General features: G+C 42.0%; 1 protein-coding gene across 3 annotated transcripts in view; it reads right to left on the bottom strand.

Annotated features, from left to right (window-relative positions):
* RAPGEF4 (Rap guanine nucleotide exchange factor 4) overlaps positions 1-20,437 on the bottom strand; it is a 209,667-nt gene that overhangs the window by 141,953 nt on the left and 47,277 nt on the right. Inside the window, exon 1 of one of the 3 annotated variants that reach the window (XM_038751187.1) lies at positions 3,554-3,723. The exons of the other annotated variants lie outside the window; for them this stretch is intronic. The gene's annotated coding sequence lies outside the window, so the exon portion shown is untranslated. Of the gene's footprint in view, positions 1-3,553; positions 3,724-20,437 lie in introns of those variants that run through there. 3 annotated transcript variants of the gene reach the window in all.

Here is a 20,437-nt window from a genome sequence, read left to right as displayed (position 1 = left end):
CACTATACTAAGCTCTTGGGAGAGTACAATATAACATCAGACACATTCCTTGTCCGCAACAAGCTCACAGTCTAGAGGGGGAGACCAACATTAATATAAATAAATAAATAAATTGCAGGTTTGTGCAGATATATACATATGTGCTGTGGGGAAGGGAGGGAGGATGAATAAAGAAGCAAGTATGAGCGACGCAGAAGGGGGTGGGAGAAGAGGAGAGGAAGTTTTAGTCAGGGAAGGCTTCCTGGAGGAGATGTGCCTTCAATAATGCTTCTAAGTGGGGGAGAGCAATTATTTGTCTGATATGAGGAGGGACGAGGGAGGATGTGGGAGAGAGGTCGGTGGTGAGACAGATGAGGTCGAGGTACGGTGAGGTTGGCACCAGGGAAATGACGTATGTGGGCTGGGTTGCAGTACGAGAGCAGCCAGGTGAGGTAGGAGGGGACAAGGTGGTTAAGTATTTTAAAGCCAATGGTGAGTTTTTGCTTGATATGGAAATGGTTGGGTAACCACTGGAGTTTCTTGAGGAATGAGGAAACAGGGGGTGTCAGAGGATGTGGGTTCTAATCCCAGCTCTGCCACTTGTCTGCTGCATGACCCTGGGCAAGCTACATAACTTCTCTATGCTTCAGTTACTTCATCTGTAAAATGGGGATTAAGACTGTGAGCCCTATATGGGACAACCTGATTACCTTGTATCTATCCCAGCGTTTAGAACAGTGCTTGGCACATAGTAAGCACTTAAACACCATAATAATAATAACAATTATTATTATTATGGTCTGAACACTCAAAGGAAAATGATTTGGGCAGCAGAATGGAGTACTGACTTGAGTGGAAAGACTGTGAGCCCACTGTTGGGTAGGGACTGTCTCTATATGTTGCCAACCTGTACTTCCCAAGTGCTTAGTACAGTGCTCTGCACACAGTAAGCGCTCAATAAATACGATTGATTGATTGAAAGAGACAAGGAAGTCAGCAAGGAGGCTGATACAATAATCAAGGTGGGATAACATAAGTGTTTGCATTAATGTGGTAGCAGTTTGGATGGAGAGGAAGGGGTGGATTTTGGCGATGTTGTGAAGGTAGAATTGATAGGATTTAGCAATGGCTTGAATATGTGGTTGGAACGAGAGAAAGGAGTCTAGAAGGGTGAAGAAATAAGGTTGCCAGGCAGAGGACAGGGTAGAGTTGAAACAGGTGAGGATGAACCTGAGATGGACGAGGTCAGCCTGAGTCTGGATTTCCACCAGCAGCACTCCATGGCTTATGCACAGGAACAGAGAGAGCATGTGGGCAAATGTGAACAGTTTGGAGATATTTCTATTTAATTGATTGGTATTTGGAGGCAAAAATGTACACTTGGAATTTTAGAATTCTTTTCATTTGGAAGCCTAGCAAATTCACCCAATATAGAACACCAGGAAATATTTGAACCATTGCTATCCCAAGCTCTTAGTTGGTCCTGGAAGGGTTGTTGATTATTCAAATCAAGCAATCTTAATCCATTAAATGATTTATTTTGGAGTTCTTTACTGCTTTTATTATAAACACGGAAGTAATTTGGGAGCAAGATGTCTTTCTTCTATATGCATTTCTCCTCCATTTTTGAGTGGATGAATTCCTTGAGGTCAGAGACTGAGTCTCTTAGGTTTCACTGTACAGCCCCAAGGAACAGGATAGAATTTTGAATATTGCAGTGTACTTAATAAACGTAACGATTATGCTCATACTCCATCAGCAGAAAGGCAGGGTGATGGATGAGCTGCTCTTCAATCCAATGGCATTTTCATTTTTTCTTCATTGCAAAATAGCTATTCACGTGCTAGGGCAGTGGGAACCTAGTGCAATTCCTTTAACCTGTCCTGACTGACCTATTGTCAACCAACTCAAAAAAAAAAAGAAAGAAGGCAAAATCAATTTCCTATTAGTCCACTGATCCTGTTACCTTCACAGTGAACACAGCATCTTTCAGTTTCCAGGGGCTCATTTCGAGCAAAGCCTCAACCATTCACAAGGACAAGCCCAAGGAAATTAAAAATCAAACTTAACTTGGTACAAAGTACAGCTGCTGTCCCAGCTGTGCAATAATCCTCAACTTGCTCCATTACTTTAAAAAGTCAGCTATTCAGTACTGCCATTTCGGGGCTAGTGCCGCTTCTGAGCTCCTGGTGGTCTACATATTGGCAATAGCCGTTAGTATAGAAATTAAAGCTTTCATGGATTTTTAGAGAACCGTGTGCCTGCTGTAAAAACAGTTAAAGAGATTAGAATTCCAAAGGCACATGCCTCTAATTACAGCAGGATCAAAGACACATCATAGAGAAGCTGGCAATTTGGTCAATGTTCATTCTTTACTAGCTGGTTCGGAGGGGGAACGTATTGCCATTTGGCCATACCAGAAAAATTGAGGAAAAAGAACCTCTGTCTGTATGTCACCATCCTAAAGAGATGTCAGGCCCACTACACTTTCAGGAATTCAGTTATGTTTGGAGTCAACAGTTGAAATCCTCCTTCAAAAAAGCACATTAAGACCTTAGCAAGTGTCTTTAAAATTAACCTAAAAGCAGCCTCGGTGATGCATATATTTTGGTCCAACTCCTTCTCTCCCAGAGACCTGGAAGAAAGGCAGGGAGCACATCCCTGCATAGGCTTCTATATGTATAGCCTTCTTTCTGAAAAAAAATCACAGTCTCAGTGTTCTGTGCCATTGCATTCAGTCTTCCCTTCCTCTTCCCCATGCATTATTTAAGTATACTGCTCTGTGTAGTGCCATTAGATTTTTCCTCTGAGTAACTATCAACAGAAGCTTTATCTTCTGCTCTAACAGGAAATACAGGGCATGACAAGTTCCACCCATTGAATTGCTCCCCTTCAGCCTTGATAATAAAATAAGATAATCTAATCTAGTAAAAATAAACTGCAAAATCAGAGATTCGTGGCAAAAACTTTGTAAATGTAATTTAAACTAGCAATCTATGCTCATTCAGTTTCAAAGCCATCTCGGCTTTCTCTCCTTACAAATGCCTAAGTGATACTAAATTAAATAATTGACAATTTTTATAAAAACTGCAGGAAATTACCATTTATACTTAATTTGGGAATAAAAAGGTCTATAGAAAACACCATGATAATTTTCCTTAATAACCGGTAACAATGCAAACATATCCAGATGATAAAATAATGCATGTGAGACTTCTGCTTGAATCTCCAGAGCTTTAAAAAACAAGACCACAGTTGTGTACTACTAGGTTACCCCCACAAGAAAGATATTAAAGAATGTACAGCAAGGAGACTAACCCTACAAGTATTTAAAATGCTGAATCTGGCTGGGAATCAATAGCATAACATTGTTTTCACTCCCGAAAAATACAATATCAAACTAATCTCTGCTTAACTCTTTATTCTAAAACATTCTTGTTGAACTGAAAACAAAATGAAATCTATTATTGCCTAAATAAACAACTCTAAGCCTTTGCTGAAAGCAGAGAGACAAGAAATCCATTATGCCTGTCAACAAACACGCTGGCTATAGCAAGCAAACTGAAAAACTTACACTGATATCTCATCACAGGTCCAGCCCAGTAGGTAGCCTTAAGGGTACATTTTAATGTTTTTATCGATGCCGTGGTCTTCTCCCTGATATGACTACACAAGCACATGGCTAGGTTGCAATCAGCTTCTCTCAGTGATGTACGGGAGCCGTGCTGGTTTATCTTGTCCTTCTGCAGCCCATTAGCACTAATGCTTCTGTGTACGCATCCTACCTTTCTCCAGCTGAAGTCACCGCTTTATCATTGGAAATCCAAATTAAAGAGCCAGTGAACACAGCATGGTGGTTCCCTCCCCACACACCCTTCCTTTTCCACGAAATAGTTGCCAGGCAGTTACTCCCAGACAAGGATACCACTGTTTATTCCATCGAACCTCCCTTTCCACATCCCCGTGAGAACAGCAGTCAGGGAAGCGGAAGGATGGGTCCAGTGGGACTTAGTTCAAAGGTTTATTTATGATTTATTCTACTAAATGATACGGATGGTTTCAGGAAATACAGTGGATAGCTGCAATTTACTAATTCGTAAACCAGGAAAATAGGATTTTCGCTATCTATAAACACAAAAAGTATCTGTACAGTTTTCTAACTTTTTCAGTTAATTTCCTTGATAATTTCTTGTGTAATTTGGAAATACTCCTTTTATTTACGGTCTCTTAGTGGCTTGCTTTAGAGTGGCACTATAATTTAGAATAGGCTGTGAAACATTACAAAAAGCTGCAAAAACAGGTGCAAGTAAATGCAACCCAATATAGCTCTTTACATTGATAACGGCAGCAGCAAATATAGGAAATCAAATCCTGCAATTAGTAAATTAGTTTTAAGTTCCAGCCACTGTTTTCTTGGGTTTCCCAAAACATGTGGAAGAGGGCATAGATTTGAGCATTTATTCCAGGCAATTTTGAATTTCCCAATAAGCTTGTTCTTGGCCTAACCATAGTAAATGCTTCTAATATATGTTCTCATTGTCTACAGAAAAAGGAGGGCTTAGATACCTTTGGTGGGCATGACAAGGGAGGAGAATGGACAAGGCAGTTTACATAAACACCTGCTAGATACGACGTGAAGCGAGAAGGCTCTAAAAAAAGAAGGGCGGAAGAGAAGCCTTACTGAGAGCTCACCTCCTCCAGGAGGCCTTCCCAGACTGAGCCCCCTCCTTCCTCTCCCCCTCTCTTACCTCCTTCCCCTCCCCACAGCACCTGTATATATGTACGTATTTATTACTCTATTTATTTTACTTGTACATATTTATTCTATTTATTTTATTTTGTTAATATGTTTTGTTTCGTTGCCTGTCTCCCCCTTCTAGACTGTGAGCCCGCTGTTGGGTAGGGCCTGTCTCTATATGTTGCCAACTTGGACTTCCCAAGCGCTTAGTACAGTGCTCTGTACACAGTAAGCGCTCAATAAATATGACTGACTGAATGAACGTTTTAGACCTAAATAGGTAAATCCTTAGATGATAGACTCATTTGTCAGTAACTGAGGGGACAAGAGCAAACAACATACTGAGACGCTGCGCAGCGATTCGAAATGGGATTAGTCTTTAGAGAAGAGGGATTTAGGTGACCATAACACCAAAAGGGAGAAATTAAAATGGTGCCAGGCACTCATGACAGGAAATGTGACATCCTTTCAAGGACATTTTTTACATGCACATAAGGTGGAATTTTCTGTCACTCACATATCTTATCAACCACCCATACAGAAACTGGTGAAAATCTAACCTTCAGTAACATCACCTTCAAACCCAAAAGATGTCTATCCATCTCTCTCTCTTTCTCGAAATATCTATGTGTAATGTCACATATTTACCGACGTGTATGTGGTGGACAAAGCTTGTACAAAACTTGTTGTGGGCAGGGAATGTGTCTGTATAATGTTGTTCTGTACTCTCCCAAGTGCTTAGTACAGTGCTCTGCACACAGTAAGCGCTCAATAAATACAACTGAATGGATTTCCCCTCCATCCTAGAGTGATAAGTGTGCAGTGTTGTGTATATTCTTGGTATTTAACAATGGCAGAAATACTTGTGGCAAATTATTTAGTATTATTTCACTTAATAAGCTCATTATTCCCAGAGCTAGATACCATACTACAGTGCCTTCTCTCTAAGGCACTACTTAGAGAGAAAGAGTAAAGTCTGCTAAACTAGGCATAGCCACTTCCAGATTGTAGAGCTTGCAGAAGTCAACAACTAGCTATTCTTGAGCCTGCTCCTGGACTTTGGATCCGTCCCCCATGGAAACATGGCTGAAGAGATTAATAGTTATGGTAATTATCAAGTATTTTCTATGTGTGAAACACTGGGGTAGACGATACAAAAGAATCAAATCAGACATGGTCTTTACCCAACATGAGGCCCACGTTCAAAGAGATTAGGAAGAGCTGGTTTCTTATCCCCATTTTAGACATGAGGAAACTGAGGCATAGAAAGTGACTTGTACGTCAGTGGTTGAGTTTGGATTAGACACCCAGGTCTCCAGACTTCTAGTTCATGCTCCTTTCACTATGCCAAGTTGCCTCCCTCTTTAAAAGAAAGAAAACTGACATCTATTCCTTTGTGTACCCTGAAATAATAGATTACAATAAGCCCAAGGTATCATTACTGCTACTATTAATGTGTTCACATGATTTATTTTTATTTTTCTCACTGTAAGAGCCATATGATAAACCTATTATTTTCATGGGGGCAGAAAATAACAATACTCTGGAAAACAGCACTTTTCAACAGGCAATATACTGCAGGGTATTTGTTCTAACACACAGATGCAATTCAGTAAACATAAGCTAATTGTACAGAAGAACCAAGTGTGTTTTTACAAATAATCCACTGTGTCTTCAAGAAAGCTCAGTTTTACATGAATTTGGGGCAATTACTAATATATAATCAAAACACATTATTTTTGGTAATGAAAGAATAAGTGCATTCTTTATTGCATGGGTGGTTTTAGCGTGGCTCAGTGGAACGAGCATGGGCTTTGGAGTCAGAGGTCATGGATTCAAATCCCGGCTCTGCCATGTGTCTGCTGTGTGACCTTGGGCCAGCCACTTAATTTCTCTGAGCCTCAGTTACCTCATCTGTTAAATGGGGATTAAAACTGTGAGCCCCACTTGGGACAACATGATCACCTTGTAACCTCCCCAGCACTTAGAACAGTGCTTTGCACATAGTAAGTGTTTAATAAATCCCATCATTATTATTATTATTATCATTAATGTTTTTGAAACATACCATGTTTATAAGACCAGGGAGTTTATTCCAGATGTTTGGCCTATATGTTGCATAAAAACAAAACAAAAAACAAAACAGGTTGGGTGAGGTTAAGGTTACATCTGAAGTACGTTCAGATCGAAATGAACTAGAGTCACAATGTGATTACACCGTGTAAAGAACTAATATTTCTTTAGTTCCTTGAAGAGATATGTTCAACTATGTGGAATGAAGAGACCAAAACAGTGTATTGCAAATTAAAACAAGAGCATGGACTTGGAAAGCTGACTGCACAGTACTTCTAATTACATTTGGAAGCATAGTGACGAAAGATGTAACCATTTACCCTGCCCAAGATGAGGAATAGCTCTCGTTGAAGAATTTGCCATTGCATAAGTCATTCAGATGTTTTTGATCAGTAAAACACCAATAAAGAAACCACTTTGGAAAAAAAGATTCCACACATATTGGTCAAAGGTAAGAGAGAAGCTGAAAATATTTTAATTAGTGAAATTATACCCAAACACCACCATACTGATGACTATAAAGGCAGATGATCTGTTTCTGTCATCTGGGAGGTAAATAAAAGATTGTGCTTTGGAGCTGTTTGTAAAGCCATGTAACAGAGACAGTAAAGTTGTACTACAAAATACTGACAGGTTAAAGCAAGGATTATGAGTGGAAACAAGGCTCAGATAGTGCTGCGCGATTGCATAAAAGAGATAACATGTGAAACTAGAAAATTAATGGATGAACCTAGAAAATCAGAGGCAGAACGTGATTCAAAGACACTTGATGGAATCTCTAAAGCAACCTAAAAACTTCCTCTGAGGTGGAAGGAATAAAAGGAAACAGTGGAAATGATGAGCACGACAGCTTGGGAACAAAGGCATTAATCATACGGTACAAGGATGGTCCAAAGTGAAGGACACAAGGTCCTCAAACCCGCAACTTCAGCTGTAACTCTAACGCTAGTAATCTGGATACTCCTCCACTGCCTCCGCTGAATCCCAATTCCTTTGAACACTTAAAGTTTTAAAACTTGGCTCTTTTCAGTAAAATTCAGTTGGATGACCTAACCTTACAAGTGAACAAATTAATTTCATGGACTTTCTACAGAAAGCAGGGAGAGCATCGCATTCCCATTTGTCACTGAAGGAGTCATACTTCCTGCCTTCACTCTAGTGGTTCGAGGACATGGCACATATAAATTAAGCTAATGGGGACACTAATTCTTAAAACAAGCAAGTAAATGAATTACATATCCTTCTACAGGAAACTTCCCCAACACATGAAGAGGATAAAGTCAAACAAAGGAACAAGGTATTTTCTGTTAATTCATTGGGTATGGATAGGTTTCATCTGGAAGCAACTCTAGAATTTACCAAATACAAACCAGTGTGCCTAAGGGGCTTGTGTATATTACACATGAAGACATATAACCAAAAATAAACTCAACAAGCAGCCAAGACAATTCCTCTTTAACGAGAGCCAAGACAGGATAAGGCAGGAAAAATTCCAAGTGATGCCAAATTCCAAGTTTCCATGACTACAAACAGGACTTTTGACTGTGGCTCTCCCTGATGCTGGCAACCAAATCCTAGAATTACTTATTTTGGAGCAAGGAAAAACAGAACCGCTGAAAATGATCGTTGCTGCAAGGATGCACAAGGAGGGAGGAACTCTGAAGATAATTAGGACCCTAACAATTGAGGAGTTAGTTTTTGAGAGAATGCATAAATGGATTTCATCACACTCTCTTAGAAATTGTGCTGAACTATGAAACTTTTCAAAGGAGCAACATGCCTGGTGGAAACAGCACAGGCTTGGTAGTGAGAGGACCTGGGTTCTAATCTCAGCTCTACCACTTCTCTGCTGGGAGATCCTGGGCAAGTCACTATACTTCTCTGTGCCTCAGTTTCCTCATCTGCAAAATGGGGGTTCAATATTTGTTCTCCCTCCTACTTGGACTGTGATCCCCATGTGGGATCTAATTATCTTGCCATTAGTACAATGTTTGGCACATAGTAAGCACTTAAATACCACAATTATCATCATCATTAGTAGCTCCAGAGAAATTGATTTTCCCTGGTGTTTTACTCTGTCCATTCCATTTTTATCAATAAATCACTGTGTGCAGAGCACTATAAGCATTTGGGGGAGTACAATACGATAGTGTTTACTCCATCAGAGCTGCAAAAGGGCCTCTTCCTTCCTCTCCCCCTCGTCCCTCTCTCCATCTCCCCCATCTTACCTCCTTCCCTTCCCCACAGCACCTGTATATATGTATATATGTTTGTACATATTTATTACTCTATTTATTTATTTATTTTATTTGTACGTATCTATTCTATTTATTTTATTTTGTTAGTATGTTTGGTTTTGTTCTCTATCTCCCCCTTTTAGACTGTGAGCCCACTGTTGGGTAGGGACCGTCTCTATATGTTGCCAATTTGTACTTCCCAAGCGCTTAGTACAGTGCTCTGCACATAGTAAGCGCTCAATAAATACGATTGATGATGATGATCTTCCCTTCACATCTGTGAGATGAGAGGAGATTAGGATGGATGTTCCCATTTTCCAGATGGGAGCCTGAAGTAATAATAATAATAATAATAATAATAATAATAATGGCATTTATTAAGCACTTACTATGTGCAAAGCACTGTTCTAAGTGCTGGGGAGGGTACAAGGTGATCAGGTTGTACCAAGGGAGGCTCACAGTCTTAATCCCCATTTTACAGATGAGGTAACTGAGGTACAGAGAAGTTAATTGACTTGCCCAAAGTCACACAGCTGACAATTGGCAGAGCTGGGATTTGAACCCCTGACCTCTGACTCCAAAGCCCGGGCTTTTTCCACTGAGCCACGCTGCTTCCCAAGTAAAGGGAGATGATAATGAAGGGCTTTATTCCTGGTCACTTAATAAGGTAGGTTCCCCAGATGACATTGAACTAGGTCTCCCAACTCTCCGACTGCTGCTCTTGCCTTCTCCCTGAATTTCACCGCCTGAAAACTTTTTCCTGATAAGTACAACAGACCTCAGAAGTGGTCTCACGTCTCCCTACGGGATGTATTTTCCATGTTTGACAGCCCCAGTGGAATCAGTAAGCTTGTTGTAGGAAGGGAATGTGTCTATGATTATAGTGTACTCTCCCAGGCACTTAGTGCAGTGCTCAATAAATACAATTGAATTAATGAGTGAACCAATCAATGGCTGTGCCACATTATCACCTGCCACACCTGACAAAGGTGACTCAGAGAGGCAGAAAGCCCAGAAGCAAGGCCAGGGTCTGGCTTCCTCTGGTGACATATCATCACTAGGGCAAACATCAGAACTGATATTTTTTAAGAAAAGGTGGGGATGAGGAGTTTGTTGGCATCATTCAAACAACGTGAACTTTCCCTGCTCAATCAGTTCTCATTCATTCAATCGTATTTACTGAGCGCTTACTGTGTGCAGAGCACTGTACTAAGCGCTTGGGAAGTACAAGTTACAAGTACAAGTACAGTTCTCGGTATCATATGAACAGTAGGTGAAACGAGGTAGAAGAGTATGGGGATTGCAGTATCGTATTGAACAGCACTGTGTTTATGAAACTGCCACTTTTCTATTAGGGTGATGAAGACTATGCTAGACTAGTCTTGGGGGCAGGAAACATGCCAAACACTGTTGTACTGTACCCTCCTACGCACTCAGTACACTGCTCTGGTCCCGGTAAGCACTCAATAAATACCTTTGATTGATGGTGATGCCATTAAATGCTACAGTAATCACATTAAATTTTGCCCAATTATTAGGTATATTTCCATGTGATTTAATCAATTAACCTATAGTATTTAATGGGCACCTATTGTGTACAGAACACTGCACTAAGTACTTGAGAAAGTACAATACTATAGCCTGGGTGGACACAATCCCTGCCCACAAGAAACTCACACCTTAAAAGGCAAGCAGACATTAAAATAAATTACAGGTGGGTACATGCATAAGTGTTGATGGGCTGGAAGGGGTGAATATTAAGGAGCTTAATGGGTACAGTGCAGAGATGATGCAGAAAGGAGCAATTAGGCAAGTGAGGGCTTAGTGGGAGCAGGACTCTCAGAGGAGATGTGATTTTAGTAGGGCTATGAAGGTAGGGAGAGTGGTGGCCTGTCAGGTATGTGAGGGGTGGGAATTCCAGGCCAGAGGAAGGATGTGGGTAAGGGGTGGGTGGCAAGAGATGAGATTGAGGTACAGTGAGTAGGTTGGTGTTAGAGGAGAGAAGTTTGTGGGCTTGGTTGTACTAAGAGATCATCAAAGTAAGGTAGGAGTGATTTGCTTACCTTACAACTGAGCAGAGGAGACAGAACATGGAATAAAATAAATATATATGAATTAGCGTTAAAGTGATAAGATATTTAAGATATGTACAGATATGGCCTCAGACGGTTCTGAACCCAGAAGTGTTTAGTTAACACAGAAGGGATGAGTGGTAATTAGGGGGTATGACCTGGAAAGAATAGAGACTGATCGTGGAAGACCAGCTGGAAGAAATGCGATTTTGAAAGGGCCTTGAAAAACCAGAGGGCTGTGATCTGGCAGATTGGAAAGGGTAAGGGGTTCCAGGCAAGGGAACAAGCAGCAATTAAAAGTTAAGAAGTGGGAGAGGTGAGAACAAGGTACAGTGAGTATGTTAGCTTGACAAGAAAGAAGAGAATGAGTTGTGGTGTAGTGGGAGAAAAGACTGGATATGTCGGTGGGAGAGAGCTGACTGAGTGCATTAAAGCCACAGCTCTAGGGTTTTTGCTTCCTGCAGGGAGGAATGGGCAAACCATTGCAGGTTTTTGAGGAGTGGTGAGACAACTGCAGAATGACATTTTAGAAAAATGATCCAAGCTGCAGAGTGAGGTAGTGTGGCATAATGGAGAGATACTGAGCCGAGGACCTAGGTTCTAAACCCAGATCTGCCAATTGCTAGCTGTGTGACCTTGGGCAAGTCACTTAACTTCTCTGCGCCTCAGTTTCCTCAACTGAGCAGTGGTGAGCATACAGTAAACACTCAAATACCACCGACTGATTTACTACTATATTAATTTGCAAAAGTTGAACAGCACCAAATGAAAGGCAATGGTACAAGGTTTGCTTGTCATTACAGAACAAAAGTAGCTGAGGCGTCAGAAAACCTGTCGGGGTTGGAAAGTAAAATCTGGGGAGTGAATAAATCGTGGTTCCAGGTAGTGGATGGAGAAGGCATAAAGTGGTGAGCAGAGGGAGAGCAATGTTTATCGGCATCATCGAAAACATTTATTATTGAGTGCCTACAATGAAGGTAACGCTATTCCAAGAACTTTAAACACACATAGAAAATGGTATAAAAGCTCGCAATCTGGTGGAGGGAGGAAGAGAAGGGAATGGAACCAACAAAAATAATTAGCAGTTTAACTTTATTCATTTGAACATTTTAAACAAGTATTGCTTGGCTAGGTAGGTCAGGGCACCACAGTATCCCCATTGCCTCTCTGACGCCCCTTCTCCCTGCCTTCTACACACAAAGTTCCCTAGTTTCAAAAGGTAAGAAGCACCTCCACCCCACTTCCACCCCACTGGAAAAGTAGCAGGTTGGGACACACCGCCTTCTTTACCCAAGCAGCAAATCACGATTTAACCAAACCAAGCCTCTCAAAGATAAAATACTCTGAATATTCACGGAATGACCCAGAAGGTTTATTAAACCGAACACCTGGAAGAGATGTCACTTAGTCTAGCCCCTGGCCTTCAAGCAGGAATAAACCAAAATTACTATTATTATTATAGGGTTTATTAAGTGCTTACTATGTGTCAAAAACTGTCCTAAGCTCTGGGATAGTTACATATCAATCAGGTCGGACACAGTCCCTGTCCCACATGAGGCTTACAGTTTAAATAGGAGGGAGAACAGGCATTAAATCCTTTTTTTAAATGGTATTCGCTACCAGTGCCAGGCACTGTACTAAGTGCTGGGGTAAAACACAAGCTAAACAGGTTGGGCACAGCCCATGTCCCACATGGGGCTCACATTCTTAATTCCCATTTTACAGATGAGGAAACTGAGGCGTTAAGTGACTTGCCCAAGTTCACACAGAAGGCAACTGACAGAGTCAGCATTAGAATCCAGGTCCTCTGACTCCCAAACCTGTGCTCTTTCCACTAGGCCAGACTTATTTCTCGGTTAAATCCTCCAGGCTGCAGTTAAATCTATTCCTCGTGATAGGTATGTTTTCCTGACATCCAGCTGGTCATCGCTATTTGAAACTGAAACTTTCCCTTTACATATGGCTTTGGACGGCACTGATTTTCACTGGGGCCAAAAACCATGTAGCCGTTTGTGAAACTGTAATGCCAGGGAAATAATTCCGGTCCAAATTTTGAAAGGAAATCCACATTGCAAAATATTTCTTTAAGGCCAGAGGAAATCACAGGAAAGCACTCTGACTGGATTTTGTGGTGTTTATTTTTAGATACAGGATAATCTTCTGGCAATTGAGGACAGTCAAGGCTAAGCTCATAAATAAAAACAATCGAAGCTCAGGCTTCAGAGAATGCAGCTGATTTGGGATGAGAGTTTGGAAGGAGTTCAAGAAGAACTTTTGCTCCCTTGAAAAATCGAACCCTAGAGGAAAGACTGCAGGCATTTGCTACTACACCTACTTCCAATCAATGATTTTTATTGAGCAGTTTGCTGTGTGCAGAGCACTCTACTAAGCACTTTCATTCATTCAGTCGTATTTATTGAGCACTTATTGTTTGCAGAGGACTGTTCTAGACACTTGGGAGAGTACAATATAACAGACACATTCTCTGTCCACAATGAGGGAGAGTACAATACGACTCAGCTGATAATAATAATAATAATAATGATGGCATTTATGAAGAACTTACTATGTGCAAAGCACTGTTCTAAGCCCTGGGGAGGTTACAAGGTGATCAGGTTGTCCCGGGGGCGCTCACAGTCTTAATCCCCGTTTTCCAGATGAGGTAACTGAGGCTCAGAGAAGTGAAGTGACTTGCCCAAAGTCACACAGCTGACAATTGGCAGAGCTGAGATTTGACCCCATGACCTCTGACTCCAAAGCCCGGGCTCTTTCCACTGAGCCACGCTGCTTCTCTGATAGACATGTGCATTCACTCAATCATATTTATTGAGCTCTTACCCTGTGCAAAGCCCTGTACTAGGTGCAAGTTTCCTGCCCCCAATGAGGAAACTGAGGCACAGAGAAATTACGTGACTTGCCCAAGTTCACACAGAAGGCAACTGGCAGAGTCAGGATTAGAATCTAGGTCCTCTGACTCCAATCAATCAATCAATCAATCGTATTTATTGAGCACTTACTGTGTGCAGAGCACTGTACTAAGCGCTTGGGAAGTACAAGTTGGCAACATATAGAGACAGTCCCTACCCAACAGTGGACTCCAAGGCCTGTGCTCTTTCCTCTAGGCCAGACTTACATCTAGTTTAAATCCTCCAGGCTGTAGTTGAATCTGTTCCTCATGATAGGTAGGTACAGCACTGTGCTTACAGTCTAGACTCAGTAAATCCCAGGAGCATAATAATAATAGTATTTGCTAAGCGCTTACTATGTTCCAGGCACTCTACTAAGCGCTGTGGTGGATACAAGTAAATCAGGTTGGATACAGTCCCTTTCCCACATGGGGCTCACAGTCTCAATTCTCATTTTACAGATGCGGTAACTGAGGCCCACTCATTCATTCATTCATTCAATCATATTTATTGAGCGCTTACTGTGTGCAGAGCACTGTACTAAGCGCTTGGGAAGTACAAATTGGCAACATATAGAGACGGTCCCTACCCAACAGTGGGCTCACAGTCTAGAAGGCGGTCGCCTCCGGGGGTGGAGACGGGAGTCGGGAGGGGAGAGAAGAGATGTGGGAGTGAAGTGACTTGCCCAAGGTCATGCAGTAGACAAGTAGAAGCAGTGTGGCTCAGTGGAAAGAGCCCGGGCTTTGGAGTCAGAGGTCATGGGTTCGAATCCCGGCTCCACCACATGTCTGCTGTGTGACCTTGGGCAAGTCACTTCACTTCTCTGAGCCTCAGTTCCCTCATCTGTAAAATGGGGATGAAGACTGTGAGCCCTCCGTGGGACAACCTGATCACCCTGTTTCCCCCCCCAGCGCTTAGAACAGTGCTTTGCACATAGTAAGTGCTTAATAAATGCTATAAAAAGAAAGTGGCAGAGCCGGGATTAGAACCCAGGTCCTTCTGACTCCCAGCACTCCTAGTGCTCTATCCACTATGCTGTTTTTTTTTTCCACAGGCAGCAAATCAGGGGGTTACAGTCAGGGATCGGGGCCTACGTCCTGCAACCAGGGAGAACGTCCAGCATCTAGTAGGCCCCCAATTGCAGACTGCGTCCAATACAGAGCTCTCAGTCCCTACTTCTGGCCAGACACTTGAGCTTGTCTTTTGAGTCCAGCAATTTCTCATTTACATGTGGTAGCATCTCTAGCCACCGTTCTGCGGAGCCATCGTCTCCCCCGCCTAAAATGGGAGGACATGGAGGGTGGCTTGAGCTCCTCCCACCATTCTGGAATTTGGGTAATGACTTGGGCAGGGATCCAGGGCTGGGTTTTCTGCTGAGCTTTGGGGGACGGATGATCACAGCCTCATCTAGCACGGCTCCAGAGGAAGGAAGGCTCCAGAGAGAAGGAAATGTAACCATCACAGACACTTGAGACATTTAAAGGCTGAAAAATAGCTCAGTAACTGTCTCGTTATTTCTCGACTCACTAATTTATATTCCATATTTAATGATGTGTAGTAAAAATCACCCCTTGTCGGAAAAGTCAGTGGCATAACCAAACAACCACCTGATTTCAAAGGGAGATAAATGTGTGCACTGTGATTAACATATGTAATATACGTTTCCCTAAGGAGTATAAAAATAAGTAGAGGAGAAAAAAGAGAGACAAAGAAAAGAAAAATGGAACTTGGCTTCAGTGTGCTAAGAAAAAAAAATCTCCAGGTTGTGATTTTGGATCTAGATGCAAATTCCCTAGATCAGGGTGTTGTCGGTACGGCAATGGCCAGTTTTCCCAACCTGGACTCTCCAACTCAAGATCAAAGTCATGTGCCTTGTCTTTTTTTTTTTGTCTTCTTTGAATGACTCTGTCACTGGAGCGGCATATTCTTTGTAGAAATCATCCGACTACGGAGGAAAGAGCGACACAAGGAAATCATGTACAAGCCTCCTCAAGCTCCCCTGAGCTGTGCAGCGAAGGGGCACTTTCCAATGGCTGGGACTGGACACTCCTTGTCTGATCTCCTAGTAGAATCCGGGATGCAGCATGGCTCCGTGGAAAGAGCACAGGCTTTGGAGTCATAAGTCATGGGTTCAAATCCCGGCTCCGCCAATTGTCAGCTGTGTGACTTTGGGCAAGTCACTTAACTTCTCGGTGCCTCAGTTACCTCATCTGTAAAATGGGGATGAAGACTGTGAGCCCCCTGTGGGACAACCTGATCACCTTGTAACCTTCCCAGTGCTTAGAACAGTGCTTTGCACATAGTAAGCGCTTAATAAATGCCATCATTATTATTATTAGTAGTAGTATAGTAATTTATATTTCTCAACTGCCAGCAGAGAACAGAGACTGTGTTCTATGGGACTGAAGCTCTGGTAGGAAAAGTTTGCCTAATGGCATGTAATGCTAACCAAAATTAAAAGACTCTATCTCATTTTCTTTGGATTTATTTGGATTTATCATTTCATTTCGCTAAAAGAGGCCCTTACTAGGTACAGAGCATTATACTAAGCCTTTGGGAGAGTACAATACAGCAGATTTGGCAGACACGTTCCCTGTCCACAACAAGCTTACAGTCTAGAGATGAGCTTGAACTGAAGAGTGCATACACCATCTCTAGTTTCACCTTAGAATCTCTAGCTGTTTGCTGTAAATTCACCTTCATTTCTAGCAAACATCAAAATACCGAATGTGCCAAAAAGTCCACATTTTACAAGAGGAAATTAAATAAACAGGATTAGTTTGAAATTGCACATTTTATTGCTTTAAAGTCTCTAGAAACTAAAACCTAAGATGCTCTCACCTAGTTGTGAGCTACCATCAACCTTTCTTGATTCCCCAACCATAACCAGTTGGCACATGATCTGAAAGCAGAGTTGCTATTCACTCAGTTAAAATAGCTGCAGCCAGGCTGAATCCTTTTGTCACATCCTGAAGTCTCATCAAATTACTCATCATTCATCTGAAAGGCAGGAAGTGCTTCATTTGGGGGAGGAAGTCAGAAAGGAATCCACGCCTCTGGACAAACCCCTTCTTACCCGGGAATGTTATTCTTGTCCACCAGGCAACACCCAAACAGGAACAAGGACAGCCACATCTGATAGAGAGATCAGTGCTGGGAGTTCACAACAGTCCTGAGTCTCTGCTGTCAAATCCTGAAAACAGCTGTCTCCAAGGAGTCTGCTCCATCCCCTCCCATCTCCCGTCTTACCCCGTCTCTCCCACAGATATCCAAGCTGCCTATAGAATAGGGTACAGATGCATGAGAAAAGGATTATCTATACCCAAAGGGAATTTGGGAGTGTGCAAAATTATCCCACTAGGGAGGCAGCTGACCTAGTGGAAAGAGCACATGAATGGGAGAAAGAGACCAGGGCTCTTGTCCCAGAAGAACCAAGTATAGCTCTTGGTATACGCTAAGTGCTTAATAAATTCCATAATGATCAATATTATTACACAGAGAATTTTCTGCAATGCCTCTGCCTTATGGAAGGCCTGTGCCTCCATAATTCCCCCTGGATGAAACGAAACTTTGGATGTGAAACAAGAAACCTGCCACTTCACCCCAGGCTGTGGAGAGATGGGGCTGGGAAGGTGGCTCTCCACCCTTTTCCTGACATTAACTGACAAGGCAGTGTCCCATATTCTGGGATCCAAGAGAGGGAAGGAAGGAGCAACTCCACCCTCTCCTCTCTGCTACTCCCTTCAACCCTTGCTCATAGTCCCGGGAGCTGACTCTGAGATTGCAGAATGGGAGGCAGTGGGAAAGGAAGGAAAGAGGGAGGCTTTCTACCCATTTCCACCTCCCTCCAAGGGAACTGACACCTTCATTTTGACCAGACCCTAGCACTAGAAAAAAATTGTTCACTATAAGAAATGGGAAACAGAGACAGGATGGAGAAGGAAGAAAAGAGGTGCAGGAAGAAGGGAGATGTTGAGGGCCTAAGAGAGAAAAGGCTTTAAGGCTGGTCAAGACAACTTTCTCAGGATGTCAAAAACATCTCCCTTTTCTCAGGACCTTACACACAAATGCAGGACATATAATTACCCAAATCCTTACACCTCTGAGATTTAACTTGTATGTTTTATAAATCTACTCTCCTTTTACACTTCACAAGCCAATAAGCAGCATCCGATCAAAAATGCCATCCCTACTCTAAAAAATTTAAAAATAACAGGATTAATGGCAGCAGGAAATTGGCAGTAGAAAGTAGGTCCTTGCACAATGAAATAGAGTTTAAGAAAACGAAGGTAACACAGACTTGTAGACTCCCTTTGTGTCTTCTGCTTCTGCTTTGTTTGTCCTTCCTTAATTTTATGAGTGGAAATAATTTAAAAAGAATACTCTCATAGAATAAGCACCCCTAAACCCAATTTTATGAACTCAATTTAAAACAGTTTCAGTTGGCATAAATATTTACTTTCTCAAGAGTCACACGTACAAGATACACATGGCACAGCATGTTTGATGAGTGCATGGAGGGAGGCATTCACAGCACGTTTACTCATGTATAGTGTAATCATGTACCTGTAAATAAATGTAAAATATGTCCCACAATAGCAGAATAGGCTATTACAAGCACATCAACTCAATGTGTGTACATTTTTATTGATGCTAAAGTTAACATTTCCTTGACAAATAACTCTAATGTAGTAATACTATTATCCATGTGTATTATTTAAATAAACTTTATTAGCCAAAGTCATCATGGTCAGGAGTGTCAATTAGTTTGCCAAGAGGACCTTTTATGGCTGGATAGGCCCTACTTTAGTTACATTAGCATTTAATGTCATGGTAATGGTTTTTAACTGTAAGCACCGGAAAATGCTGCCTGGAGGTTTGCACTGATGTAGTTTCAAAATTTCATGGGGAACCAAGAGCAGATGACACGAAGAAAAAAATTCCAATGTAAAGTTTTAGTGAAACTAGGTGAAAACCAATATTTGGACTTCTTTCTTTAAAAAAAAACTTGGAAAAACATATCTTCTATAGAAAAGGCAACCAAGAGGATGAATCAAACATACAGGTAACTTGGATTTAATAAGTCCTAGAAATATGATCATTGAGAACCAATATTCTAATTTGAGATGTTCTGTCATACTTCTGTAATACTGCCTGTTTCCTTGGCAGCAGTCGAATGATGCTGAACGAGTTGATACGAAGAGTTTAAGCTGGAGAGATAGCGGGTGAAGAGATCTAATATACAAGATGAAGAAACCTGGTGGAAAGCCTCAAAGCCAATGGTATGGGATTTTTGCCTAATGCAGGGGAAATGGGTAGTAATTGAAGGTTTCTCATAAGTAGAGAGACATGTGTTGAGTGACATTTTTGGACGGTAATTCAGACGGCAGCATGGAGAATAGACAGACCAATGAGGGAGATGACAGAAGCAGGGGGAGTCATTCATTCATTCATTCAATTGTATTTATTGAGCGCTTACTGTGTGCAGAGCACTGTACTAAGCGCTTGGGAAGTGCAAGTCAGCAACATATAGAGACGGTCCCTACCCAAAAACGGGCTCGAGTCATTGAAAGTCGGGTAGGGACCGTCTCTATATGTTGCCAGCTTGTCCTTCCCAAGTGCTCAGTACAGTGCTCTGCACACAGTAAGCGCTCAATAAATATGATTGAATGAATGAAAGGCTGATAGAGTGGTCTCATACAGCAAAAGCTTGAACCAGGTGGTGATCTTTGGAGTGGAGGGGAAAGGGCAGAGCCAGGAAATGGTTTGGAGGAAGAAATGGCAGTATTTAGTGATGAACAGGACAGCTGAAGGGCAATGAGGAGTCCAGGATAACCCTAAAGTTGCAGGCTTCTCGGGAAGGGGGGAATGATGGTGTTATTGACAAAGACCGGGAAGTTGGGAGGAGGGGAAAGTCTAGGAAGAAAGATGAGAAGTTCGGTTTAGGACATCTGAGGAGCCCTGGATGCAAGAGGAAATGTGAGGACTTGGAAATGTGAGAAGCAGCATGGCCTAAGGGATAGAGCATGGACGTAGGAGTCAGAAGGAGCTGGGTGCTAATCCTGGTTCTGCCTCCTGCCTGCTGTGTGATCTTGGGCAAGTCGTTTAACTTCTCTGGGCCTCATTTACTTCATCTGTAAAATGGGGGTTAAGACTGTGAGCCCTATATGGGACAGTGACTATGCCCAATTTGATTATCTTGTATCAACCTCATTGTGTAGTTCAGTGCCTGACACCAATAAGCGCTTAACTTCTCTGTGCCTCAGTTACCTCATCTGTAAAATAAGGATTAAAAGTGGGAACCCCACGTGGGACAACCTGACTATCCTGCATCTACCCCAGTGCTTAGAACAGTGCTTGGCACATAGTGAGCACTTAAATACCATCATTATTATTATTGTTATTAAGTACCATTAAAAAGAAAGCAAAACC

This window comes from Tachyglossus aculeatus, chromosome 9, assembly GCF_015852505.1.
Source record: "Tachyglossus aculeatus isolate mTacAcu1 chromosome 9, mTacAcu1.pri, whole genome shotgun sequence".
Taxonomy (NCBI): domain Eukaryota; kingdom Metazoa; phylum Chordata; class Mammalia; order Monotremata; family Tachyglossidae; genus Tachyglossus; species Tachyglossus aculeatus.
Note: the sequence above shows the minus strand (reverse complement) of the source record. Positions and strands in the feature narration are given on the sequence as shown.